Here is a 13,881-nt window from a genome sequence, read left to right as displayed (position 1 = left end):
AATAACATTCATAATGCTCTTAGAAACTGGATTACTGTTCTAATAAATGATTAGGGGAAAAAGGAAAAATCCTGAAAAGCATAAATTCATCCAATGGAAAGGCAGCCAAACTGGCTTCCTATCAGCCTTTCAAACCAAAAATTTCGAACCTAGGCCAACTGCCCAGCTGTGGCTCAGTAAGCAACATGCCCATAGATCAAAACAGTTTACTAATCTGAATATTAGTTTAGCTCTACCATTTTCCTTTGCCAAGTACATTTAAGCAACTGTTATGCTCATCCAGTTTTACAGTATACTGTAGGTTGAAATCAATAATGTTCTATCCCAGTAAAATGCTTTCAAGAAACAAAATTCTTAAAATCTATTCATAATTTTTTCCTTAATTATTTGTCGGCATCCTTCATCCACTTTTTATAACTCCAACATCTATATATTATAAATAGAAACAGGACTAGCTCTCAATGTTATTTAGTGAAAAATATAGAATGGTGCTATTGATTAGTATGTCAATCAACACAAAGCATTTATTAAGCACTTACATAAATGTTATGGTACTAAGTGCTGAGAAAATACAGAGAAAGGAAAGCATGGTCCCTGATCTCAAGAACTTCATACTCCAATGAGGGAGATTACATGTAAATAACTAGGTTACATGGAACATATATTCATTAGGGGGGTAATCTCAAGAGAAAAGGATACTTTCAGTTGAAAAATTAGAAAAGTCCTCTTATATAAAATAAGATTTTAGCTGAAATTGGAAGGAAGCCAGGGAATAGTTATAGATGATGAAGAAAAACATTTCAGGCATGGGGGACAATAAATAAAAATTAATGCAGACAGTAAGCAATAGAATATTATATGTGAGGAACAGCAAGGAGGACAGAGTGACAAGGAGAGGAGTCAAATGTAAGGAGAATGGAAGGGAGCCTAATTATGAAGTACTCTAAACATAACATAGAAGACTTTATTAGATGCTGGAAGTAATAGGAAATCACTGAAGCTTATTGAATAACAGAATTGATATGGACAGACTTATGCTTTAAGAAAATTACTTTAAAATCTGAATGAAGAATAGATCAGAGTGGGAAAAAATTGAAACAAGAGGATCAATTAGGAGGCCATTATAATCTGTAAAGTACAATAGAGTTTATAGGATAAGAAGATATAAGCAGGCTATAATCTATGCTCAATACTTTCTGATTAACTGACACATTCCTCAAAAGTACCATTTTATTTTTTTCACTAAACAAAATTAGAAACCAATACTGTTTCTTTTTATAAAATATGGATGTCAGGATTATGAAAAAATACATAAATTAATCTATAATCTGTAGCATTGTGGGAACTATCTATGGGTATAGAGAACTATATAATACACTTTACATTTTATTTAAAAATTAAATAATATTTGTAATTATTTAAGAAAAATAAGTCATAGCTTCTTGAAAATAAATAAAACAATTCAATAAAATAAACTATAATTCTATCCAAATCCATTACTCAGGGCATAGCACACAATATAGAAAATATTTTAATTAATTATTTTCTTGGAAAATAGAGTTGAAAAAAAAAATCTTGCCAATCTGGTCTGATCCAAACCTGATGAGGAATTTGCCTAAGTAAATGTGATATTTACCTAGAGTCAGAAAGACCCTGAATTCAAATCTAGCCTCAGATATTTACTATGTGACTCTGGGAACATGCTTAATTCCTATTTCCTTTATTTCCTTCAACTAAAAAAGAGGGGTGATGACAGCACCTCCTTCTGAGGGTTGTTGTGAGGATCAAATGAAATAATATTTGTTAAATGATTTGCACAGTCCTTATCCCATAGGAGATGCTTGTTATAAAACAAACACTTGTTACCTTCAATCCTAAACTTTCTTGTTTCTGTTCATGGCATTGCTAGCCACTCAGTCACCCAAGTTTGTAACCTTGAAGTTGCTTTTGACTATTCTCTTTCCCTGATCCCACCTCTCATTTCCAATCAGTTGACGAGTCTTGTTGATTCCTCACTACAACATCCCTGGCATCCATTCCTTTCTTCCCACTCACACAGCTTGCATGATTCCTGGGCACGGAGAATGATTGCTCTTTGGGAGATGATCCCAGGACTATAATTTCCCTGAGACACTGTAACTGTGGTATAGGAAAAGTATGTTAGGAGGAAAATGAAGACTTCTGCAAAGAGGAAGGGGAACTTCAAGGAGAGATAGCAATGGGGGTATCCAGATGCCAGGAGTCCTGGCATCTACCTGAGACCTGCCAGAAAGGAGAGTGCCAAGAAGGGAGAGCCAGACCACAGCAGTCCAATGTGGCACAGTCTTCAAGCAAGCTTGCCTGCATTATAGGCTACATCTGCCTCTTTCTGATTCCAGAAAAAGAATTACTTTATCCAAGTTTGAATCGCAAAATATATTGTTACTACATAAGGATGAGTGCCTCATTTCTAGAGTGAGTATACCCATATGAATTACTTTCCAAACATGTGTATTATTTTCACTTTGATGATTGTTTAAGTCATACCTAAAGGCACTTTAAAAGTGTTATTTTCCTTATCAGGTTTAACAACTTGGAACAAACTGAAATTAGATGATCTTAGAGGAGATACTCCAATAGTAGCATCCAGGAAGCCAGAAGTGTCGGCATATTTTTTAGATCTCACAGAGAAAAGAGACACAGACCTGGGGTGGAAGAATATAAGCCAAATATCATGGATTATCAAATACACCCTGCATTGAAGCCAGTATTTCACATGAATCCAAAGTTTAGTGTAATATGGGCAACATTTGAATACTACTCCCTCCATAAACACAGGTCATCACCATTTAATTACTTGGATAACAATGAGCTTCTGTGTTTAAAAAAAATCATAACCCATTGGCCAACTTTATGATAATTAGTATCTGCAAATTTAGTTCTGAAGTTTAGTCTTCAAAAAATTAGTACGCCTCCAGATAGTAAAACATAGGTTCTTGAGAGAACCTATGAGATTCTGTCCTCCATTAACGTAGCTTTGTAGAACCTAAGATCCCCCACAGCCTTAGAGGATAACCTTTGCAGCATATTATATGGAATTAGCATCATAGAATTTCTAAAGAACATTTAAAGGCATTAATATAAGTAACAGGATATCTACCTGTTAACTAAACAAAATACTATTAATACAGTATTATGCTGTGATGAAAATATCTTCTGTAAGATAAATAAAATAATGTAGCATTGGAAAATTATTTGCAATAAAGCATACTTAGATTTTAAATTTCTCAAAAAATTAGAAAGTAATGTAAACAGTTACTGTAATATGAGTTATTTGTATTTCTCTGACTTTTGGTTTGTTCATCCATAAGATGGCCTTGTATTAGATAATGCTTCCTGACTTTAATATTATGTGTATTTTAGGGTACCTAAAAGAAAAAAAGCAGTATTTATACTCCACCTCCTAGCCAGAAGAAATCTCTAAGTGAGGATTTGTGCAGATGCTATTTGATTTCAATCTTAGTGGGCATTAATTCACCTGTTGTCTTGCTGGTAAATTGGTTAGGAAGAGTTCTGTGAGGCAATTTTTTTTCAGTTAATCTCATATTAAGTTTAAATTTAGTTGGATATTTTTTCAAACTCACCTTTCAGATCTTAATTATTACTGTGCTCAAGGTTTTTCATTTGTGTAAAACTGTATTACTTACTTTATGAGACTACATGAGAAAAATGTAGGAAAACAAAACACATTATTAGATCTGATGACAGAAGAGTCTTTAATAAAAAATTTCTCTGTTCTTTTGCTGCTAGCAAGCTTTTTAGATATTATTACTATTGATCCACTTCTTTTTTATTTGAGTCAATAAATGCAACAGAATATAGCATATTACTTTTTAGCACCTAAAAATTAAAGATGTTAAGCGTCAATATTAGAAAATAATATCACATTCATCCATCTATTTAATGACTCTAAAACTCAAGATTATATTTTCAATAATGAGCAATAGATAAAATGACAAAAATGTTTATTAGAATGTAAATGTTGAATTTCTTAAGTGAATTTTTAAATAAAAAGATAATGTATTCATTTTCTTAAGATGTTAATAGCTGATCCCAGGTAAATGTGCCTTCCCATAAGCAAACTCCTATCAGAAGGGATGTGCTAGAATTAACTTAAACTGGGGAACAGATTGTTACTTTTCTAAATGAGAAAATACATCTCAAAAATTGACTAATAGCATAGTTCAGAACTTGAGTTATTTGTGTGTTGTTTGGGTTTTTTTTAATTTCTGGACTGATGTGTGAATTTCTATCATTTGAGAATGGATACAGGGGAGGGAGGAAGGGGAATGTTGATAATGCAAATTAGATGTAAAGGTGTGTCCTGCATTTTAGAGAGGAAGTTGTTAAAAGCACCCCTATCTGTAGATTCAATATATTATGGCCAAAAATAAGCCTCCAATCATGGCATAAAATGTATTGATTTATTTTGTCAGGTGACCTCTCTAGGCCCTTAAAATTAAATTAGTAGACGGCTATGTATTATGCCTCAATATAATATTGAGCATTATACTTTACCCATAGTTTTTAAGCTTTTTAAAATTAATCATCTTTCTGTATTACTTATATAATGAGTTAGATTCATTAGATTATGAGCTTCTTGAGGATAGACAAATGACTTTGGGGAGAATGAAGTGACTAAAAAAAAAAAAAAAAAAGGATTAGCAAGAGGAATATTTTCTCTTAGAATTGGCATGTTAGCATTTAAATGCTTTTATAACCATTATTTCATTTGAGTTCCACAACAGCCTTAGGAGATAGGGACTATAGTACTATCCTCATTTTATGGGAGAGAAAATTGAGTCCTAGGGAGGTTAAGATCAGTTAATGTCACATCTGCTGTCTTTTGCCTCTTTCTGTATTTCCAGACAGTGTCTGGAACATAGTAAGCAGTTAATATATTGATTGATTGATTAATTGATACTATACTTCCTACTCTATACTAGGGATGTTACAAAGGTAGGGCCTGGGTTTAGCAGGGCACATGCTAATTAAACAAATTTATTTTGCCTGCCCTTTCATTGAAAGAACTACAGATGTCTCATGTTTCTACTTTTGAACAAAGCAAGACTCCATTGATTATCCCACACACTTAAAAATAATTAGCAATTTAGGAAAAAACAATTCTTTACTGACTATGTAGAAAATATTTTTTTTTCAGCAAGGACCCAAGAAGCAAATCTCTGAAAGAAATGTAAAAATAGAAAAGGTGAGAAAGCACCCTAAATTAGATTAAGTCTGGTTTAACTCATTTCTGGATTTGAAACACATATAGAACTCCATAGAGTATAAATATATAAATAATATAAGAAAAACATTAGTGGAAATATATGACAGGAGGCTTTATTTTAACTAGATAATGAAACATTTTTCTGAACTTTAGTCAATTCTGAGTGATGTCTGGCCTCCTGTGACAAAACTTCACTTGAGCACATATCTTTTAATTCTTTTTAAGGATTATTATGCCAAGCACACAGCTCTCAGAGAATATTGACAGAAAAAAGATTCTTTCAAAGCTGCAGTATCTCAGAACACTGACTGGGACCCTTTCCTCCCACTGGGCCCCTCTAGCACACTTGGCACAACCTTTACTGTTACTATACTTGGTTCCCCTAATAATGAACACCACCATGTGGGGGTAAATAAGTTCACTGGGTGATTATAGGAGTCTCTCTTTTGTTAGATCTGACTGAACTTTTTGGAAAAAAAAAAGTCTCTTTATTTTTCTACCTACATTCATCTTTTTCCTTGGTGTTTCCTTTTTTTCTCAATTCAAAAAGACAATGTCTTTATTGGACTTAAATTTCCATAAATTTCCATAAATGTTATCTGTCCAAGGAGATTATAAACTCCAAGATAACAGATATTATGCCCATTATCTCCCACCAAAATAAACAAAATATTTATTAACAAACATGGTACTAAACAAGTCAATGTAAACCAAGGCTTTGCTTGCCTTTAAAGGTTTAAAATAAGCCAGACAATAATAATATAGAGGTCATAAGTGTCATACAAACAATTTTTAAAATTTTACAAGTTCATTTGTTTTTTTTTTGTCCAAATGCCCCATGAAAAAAAAATTATCTTTACCATTGAAGATCAATAACTTCTCTATTCCTTATAGTCTTAGCTGCTTGGGACACTAAGAATTAAAGGATTTCCCAAGATCACACAGTTGATATAAGTCAAAAGCTGTCTTGAATTCAGGTCTTCTGGATATTTTAGCCAGTTCTCTTTTTCTTTTTCTGAGGCTGAGGTTAAGTGACCTGCCCAGGGTCACACAGCTAGGAAGTGTTAAGTGTCCGAGATCAGATTTGAACTCAGGTCCTCCTGAATTCAGGGCTTGTGCTCTATCCACTGCGCCACCTAGCTGCCCCCTTTTAGCCACTTCTCTGTCCATCGTAGTATGATGTCTTTCAACAAATAAATAAATCTAAGCTGAAAAGCCTTAACACTGTACAGAAGTTCTGGATTTAAAATAAAGCAGACCTGTGTCCAAAGCCCATCTCTGACATTTACTGACCTTGAACCTTCCTAGGACTCATTTTCCTTGCCTGTAAAATAAGAATAATATCTTATAGATAGTCCTATTTCTAAGGCTGTTGTGAGACTCAAATGAAATAATGTCTATTAAAGAATGTAAATATTAACATGCAAATTCTAAGAAAAAATATTATTCTTCTTGCCAATCCTTTTTTAAAATCATTTCATTTACCCCAGTCATTTACTCAGTGAACATTCACAATTCTATTAAAGAATAATTAATTTCATAATCAAAATGTAATTGTTTTTTAACTGTAAATAAGTAAACCATAACTATCTGCACATTTTGGGGAGATCTAGCACAAGGACCTCTCTACCATTACATTAGAGATCTAATGATTATGACAAATAAGGCTGATTTTAAAGAAAAATCTCTCTCCTTGCTGGACATTTGACTGCAACTGGCAATGGAGAGCTACTAATTTAAACAGATTTTCAGCACATGCTGGTCATATCAGGTGAGTCTAAAGAAAATCTTAATTCCAATTACTAAAGTGCCTATATTACAAATGTGAAAAATATTCTATTCTGATTTAATTAATCTAGCCAATAGAAACAGTCATTTAATGTATTTTAAATATTTCTTTTTCAAATCAAATTCAGCAAACTATTTTAAAAAATGAAGAACTACTAAATACAGAACACTATATTAGTGTATAATGGAGATGTAAAGATTTTGACAAATAAAAGTATTTATTTGCTCATATTTAACATATATGCATAATATTGAAAAATTCCTTCCACATGATCTCATCAACGTGGATTTCTAATCCATCCAGTTATTCATATCTTATAAAAATCTCTTCCATAACTCTTTTTTTTGTCTTCTCAGGGTCTTTCCTTTTTTTAATATTTTATTTTGTTTGTTATTAATTTTTATAATTATAACATTTTCTTTGACAGTACATATGCATAGGTAAATTTTTTTTTACAACATTATCCCTTGTACTCCCTTCTGTTCCGAGTTTTTTCCCTCCTTCCCTCCACCCTGTCCCCTAGATGGCAGGCATTCCCATACATATTAAATATAGTATATCCTAGGTACAATATATATGTGCAGAACCAAATTTTGTTGTTGTTGTTGCAAAGGAGGGATTGTATTCGCAAGGTAAAAATAATCTGGGAAGAGAAACAAACAAACAAAAATGCTCACAATTTACACTCATTTCCCAGTGTTTGTTCCTTTTCTGGATGTAGCTGATTCTGTCCATCATTGACCAATTGGAATTGGATTAGCTCTTCTCTATGTTGAAGATATCCACTTCCATCAGAATACATCCTCATACAGTATCATTGTTGAAGTGTATAATGATCCCCTAGTTCTGCTCGTTTCACTCGGCATCAGTTGATGCAAGTCTCTCCAAGCCTCTCTTTATTCCTCCTGCTGGTCATTTCTTACAGAACAATAATAACCTTCATATACCATAATTTACCCAACCATTCTCCAATTGATGGACATCCATTCATTTTCCAGTTTCTAGCCACTATGAAAAGGGCTGCCACAAACTTTTTGGCACATACAGGTCCCTTTCCCTTCTTCCATAACTCTTCCACAGGGGTACATCCAAAATGCTAAGGCTTGCCTTTCTCTCTCGTGATATTTATGTAGTTTACCAGTGTAGTATATTGGCTACTTGCCTGTCATTTTTGGTTCTGGCTACAATACTTGTCTATCTTTTTCCAGTCATGTATTTCTTTGGTGATCTCACTTAAGTGAGATGTATGCATTTCTGTGTGTACACACATGGAATGAATGTCATGCATGAACATGCTAGTCACCAATGGTAACATGGTATAGATAATTTATACCTACATTGCATCTCTCTGTGACCTGCATTTTTTATTTCTTATAGATTGTTTTTGTTGGTGTCTTTTTTTAGTATGGTTTATTTGGGATATTTTTGTTTTTGTTTTTTGGTTAAGTGACTTGTCTAGGGTCACATAGCTAGTGTTAAGTGTCTGAGGTTAGATTTGAACTTAGGTCTTCCTGACTTCAGGACCATCTTTATCCACTATCCACTATCTTCTATCCTCTACCTATGTGCCATCTAGCTGCTCCCCAATTTTTTAATTTCTTAAAGATTATGATGTTCAGTGTTTTCCAGACATACAGCAAAATTGTTGGTGTTAAAAAAGATGAAATTTTATTTCAAAGGATCATTAATAGCACGATCATTGTTTAAAATACAAATCATCCTGCTGTCTTTTTTTAGTCTAGAACATTGTCAATCTGCAGTATCTCCTGTATTGTGCTATACTGATGGACCAACTACATAGGACATCCAACCCATTGAACATCATAGTTTAGATAACAGGCATTATTCATTGACTTGTTTTTTTCTTGAGTAGCTAGGAATGCTAAGCTTTTTTCAATGTTTATGAAGCTCTGCAGTGTTCTGGGACTTGGCAAATACATGTAATGTCATCTGCAAACAGGAGCATCTGGAGGACCTCACCATCTGTGTCATTGGATATGGAAATTGTACCATTTGTCAGTCTGCCAACTCTGACATCAATTCTTTCTCAAAAACTTCTCACTCCTGCTCACAGTTTACTCTCAATTTTGAGGCTGCTGAGCTAGAATGTAGATAAGCTATTGAAAGGAGAATGGGAAAAAGTTGGGCAAGGGTATGCTGGTAAATGTTTAATAACTTTGAATGAATGAATAAAAAGAATAAAACAATTTATTAAAGTCTTAATATGTGCCAAGAACAGAGCTATGTGCAAATATCAAATAGCCCCCAACCTTAAGAACTTATATTCTAGAAAAAAAAAAAAAAAAAAAACGTATAAGGCTATATAGTAGCCAGGGAATGCTATTCAGATTTAAACTCCCCATAACTCTACTGAACCTGTTTTTTCCAAAGGTCTCCCCTGACCTTTCAATTGCCAAATACAATTACCTTTCCCCTCATCCCACAACTCCTCCACATTATCCTTGTCTTCCATCCATCTCTACCAGCCAATAAACTCATTTTTTAAAGTTCAATATAAAAGTTTTTTTTTTCTCTACAAAGCCCTTTTTGGTCTCTGATCAGTGAAAACGCCTCTCCTTGGACTCCACATAGAACTTTATTTTACATCTTTATAGGATCCTTCTCAAGCTTCATTATGTAATATAATGACCTATGCTTGCATATTATTCCCCTATCAGGCTGTAAGAAACAGATCAGATACCATTGTTTATCTAAATATTATTCTCCTTTCCCCTACTCAATTCCTCATAAAAAGTAGACAATGTTTGGTTGAATTTCTTTTTTTCAATTTTTTTAACTAAAGGTAGAGTTTAATTCAGTAGTTATTACTACTATTCATCTCTCCAGAAAGAAATCAGATTCTGTTATCTGATGCCCACCACTAAAAGGAAAAAACTGCATCTATGTGTTTTATTTTTCAGCATGAGATACCTTATTCCTTTTCTTGGACATAATTCAATAGCTAATTGTGTACCATATAATGTAATCTGCTTAGTGTCAAGCTCAATAAGCAAGCCTAATCATTTTTACTCACTACATAAGTTGTAAATCAACTAATTGATATGTTTAGAAATAAAAACAAATTGATTTCTAAAATGAACTAGTATAAGCTGTCTATTTCTGCCTTTGTGGGCTTTATTATACATGGTAGAATTTCAATAAAATAAGTTATATCACCAAATCATATGAAACAATTTTTAAAAACACCTTAATTGAAAAAAGAAAAAACAGGCAAAAGAATTGTGCATGTATTTCTGGCTCTAGATGGTATAAGCAGCTTCACCTTTTTATGAGAAGGTGGTCAGAATTAAATTAACCTCTCTCTAATGTGTCTCTGTCTCAGACAGCAGCTCTTGGTGCTTCTACTTGTTAGATGTTCAGAGGTGCCATTCCCTAGCAACTAGAAAATGCTAATTCATGATTTTGATTAAATTGCCTTGTATAGGCAAGGCCTCAGAGAGCAGTTCTTTTTTTATGCTTCAAATTTATTTCTACATTAGAATGCAAAGGAAGAAAGAAATTGCTGAGGTTGAGCCAAAAGGCCAGCCCCACCTGGCCAAAAGGGAAGAAATTAGGTATGCAAGGGCACTCCCAAGCATGCTTACATTCTCTGTAGCATATATTACAGCCAAATAAATGCATCATTGATGCTAAGAGCTAAAAGAATGAGGAGAAAGTCAATGGTGACCTTCCCAGATAATAGAAATATATTAGATATATTGAGTATTCCAACATATTAAAAGAGAAAATAACATTCCCAAAAGTCCAGGGAGTTAAGTATCATCATACAATCAAGATAAAATAACAGGCTTGTACTATATGGAAGTGGATAACAGTAAAGATGAGTAAGTTTGAGTGTTTACCTGAGAAATTGGTGTCTCTTTTACATGCTTGGTTCATACCAACCTCAGAGAAATCTCTTTTTAGAGACAGAGAGGTGGAGTTCAGATGTGTCAGGACCATGAATCAATCATGTATTTATTTGTCAACTGGACAATAGTAGATTCTTTGAAAAACTCATCTCCCAGGGCTATCTTTGATCTGTGAAAGAGCATGCATTTTGTTGGTGATGCTTCAGCTGGCTATAAGCAAGTTCTATTTCTATGGAGTAAAACCGTTTCATTTGAGCTTCTATAATCTTGCTATGATCAACTAGTATTAACTATAGAATTTTTGTAGTTCTGTTTTTAAAGAGACTCCTTGAACTCTAAACTACTAGCATGGGAAATTTACAACAAAATCCTGTTTTAGAGGTGATCTCACCAGTGGATCTGGCAGATCCAACAAATATGGGCCTGAATATAGATGGCATGTCCACCATCAAGGACCAGTCATCAATGTAAGATCAGAGGACAATTAGAGTTTTATAAAGGGGTTAAGCTATGGCATTTCGTGAACATTATTTGTTCATACATTCTTATTTGCACACTCTATCCCCTGTTAGAACATAAACTTTTGGAGAGTTTTGTTTTTGTTTTTTGCCTTTCTTTATCTTCAGTGTTTAGCAGAATGTAACCCATAGAACACACTTAATAACATATCTCATGTTATGAGCAACCATATATATATGGCTTTAAGACTGAATTTGCAGAACCTGGCATAAATCTCAGATTACATTTTGTGTGTACTCTTTATAAAACTCACAAACCAAGTTATAGAGGAATTCACAAGATCCTCATGGCTGATCAATGTCTACTAGCATAGAGTGACAATGTGAAGCTAGTTTAATTTGAGCTAAGTAGGCTCCCAGGAACTCATCTGGTGTGTAGCTTCCTCAACTCCTCTCCACTGTGATTATTGTTTATATACATCTCCTCTTTTGTAAAAATCATCCCATGTCTGCTCCTACTCTATGAGTGTTACTGATGAAATTTCAAGTTCAGTTGAACTTTCTATACTTTCTATAAAGAAAGATGAGGTTGTTTTTTTTTTTCCCTCGGTAGTATTTATGGTTATATTTCAATGCTTCAAGGATCCATAATTTCATCAGCATATATCTCCCTCAAATGATGGAAATTACAATTTCTATATGCTTTAGTGGCATGACAACAAATACAATAACAATCACAGCAAGCACTTATGAAGTGCCCATTCTGTGCCAGGAACTAGAAATACAAATAAAGGCAAAAACTATTCTTTTCCCTAAGAAGCCCATAGACTAATGGAGGAGACAACATGCTAACAATTATGTACCAAGAGACTATGGACAGGGATTGGGGATGATCTCAAAGGGAAGGAAGAAACATTGAGGTGAATGAGAAATTTGAAATTTGTGACTGAAACTTGAAGGAAACTAGAGAAGCCAGGATGGGAAGTGAAAAGTTGGATTTAATTAATTCAGAATCTGTCTCCTACAAATTAATTTTGAATTGTTACCTTAATATCGAGTCCCCAATGTTAGAATAAAGCAAAAAAAAATTAACTTGGGTCTTCTTCCCTGACAGAGATTTTCATTTCAGGAGCCTGATTGAGAAGGAAAAGATGACTAGAGACTTTTGGGCCTTAGGTCTTAAATTAGCACTTGCCAGCTCAGAAACATTTCTACTTCTGATTTTTATGGAAGCAAGTTGTGGGAGAAAGAGCAGGAGAAGAGAAAAGGGTGCATACTAAACAAAAGGATGGAAATGATGAAGGTGCTTTGGAGGAGGTTGGACTAGTGAAGAAAGTCAGAGATTGAATCTTAAAGAATAAATTTGGGAAAACTGGAAGAACAAACACCAGAATTTAGCATAGTATGTGGCATACAGTAAATGTTTAATAATTTTAAAAATTCAGTCAGTTAGTCAATAATTAGTAAATAATTATTAAGTGCCTACTGTGTGCCTGGCATCATATTAAACACTAGGCATACAAAGAAAGGGAAAAGACAGTTCCTGCTCTCAAAGAGTTCACAGTCTAATAGGTGGAACAACATAAAAACAAATTATAGCCAAGATATATAGATATAGATATAGATAGATATCTATATACATGGGGTAGTCACTAAAGAAAGTACTAAGTGAAGGAACTAAGATTAAGGAGGATAGGGAAGGTTTTTGAAGAAGGCAGAACTTTAGCTAAGATTTGAAAGAACCTAAGTAACTAAGGAAACAGATAATAGCAGGAGGGTGAGAATTCCAGGCAGAGGAGATCACCAATTAAAGAGTTTGATGCTGGAGGATGGAGCATAGTAATGGCCAAGGAAAAACAAGGAAGACAGTGTTATTTGACTTCATAGTTTATAAGGATGAGTAATGTATAGGAAGATTGGAAAGATGGGATGGAGGAAGGGAAGGAGAAAGGGAGGGAAAGAGGAAGGAAGGGAGGAAGGGAGAGAGAGATGGAGGAAGGGAGGAAGGAAAGAAGGAAGGAAAGATCAAAAGAGCTATGGTGCTCCCCTGATCAGTTCAGTTGGGTCCCAGTGGGGCATCTTTACTCACAAAAGTTATTATTTGTCCTTTATTCTCAAAAAAGATCATGACATCAGGAAGAAAATGCCATGATATGCTGGGCTAGGTCACCTGCCTCACTCTCTCTTCTCCAGCTATTTGGATCCAGTGGCAAGATATAGATCAGGATGACTGGAGATGGCCCTGGCTAAGAAAGATGGCTAGTTCACTGAATGACAAGAATCAAGATCCAAAAAGATCTTGACAAGCTAAAAAATATTGATTGGGCTAACATATCACAAGAGCTTAATAAATGTTGTTGACTGGCTCTAATAAAAGAAATTCAATAGGGATAAATTCCTTTAAGGTTTGGGTTCGGCTAAAGGTTTGCTGGACTCTCTTCTAAACTCAAAATACTATAATTCTGAGAACAGGATAAACTATTGAAATATTTG

The sequence above is a fragment of the Sminthopsis crassicaudata genome, chromosome 1 (genome assembly GCF_048593235.1).
Source record: "Sminthopsis crassicaudata isolate SCR6 chromosome 1, ASM4859323v1, whole genome shotgun sequence".
NCBI lineage: Eukaryota > Metazoa > Chordata > Mammalia > Dasyuromorphia > Dasyuridae > Sminthopsis > Sminthopsis crassicaudata.
This window is presented reverse-complemented; position numbering follows the sequence as displayed.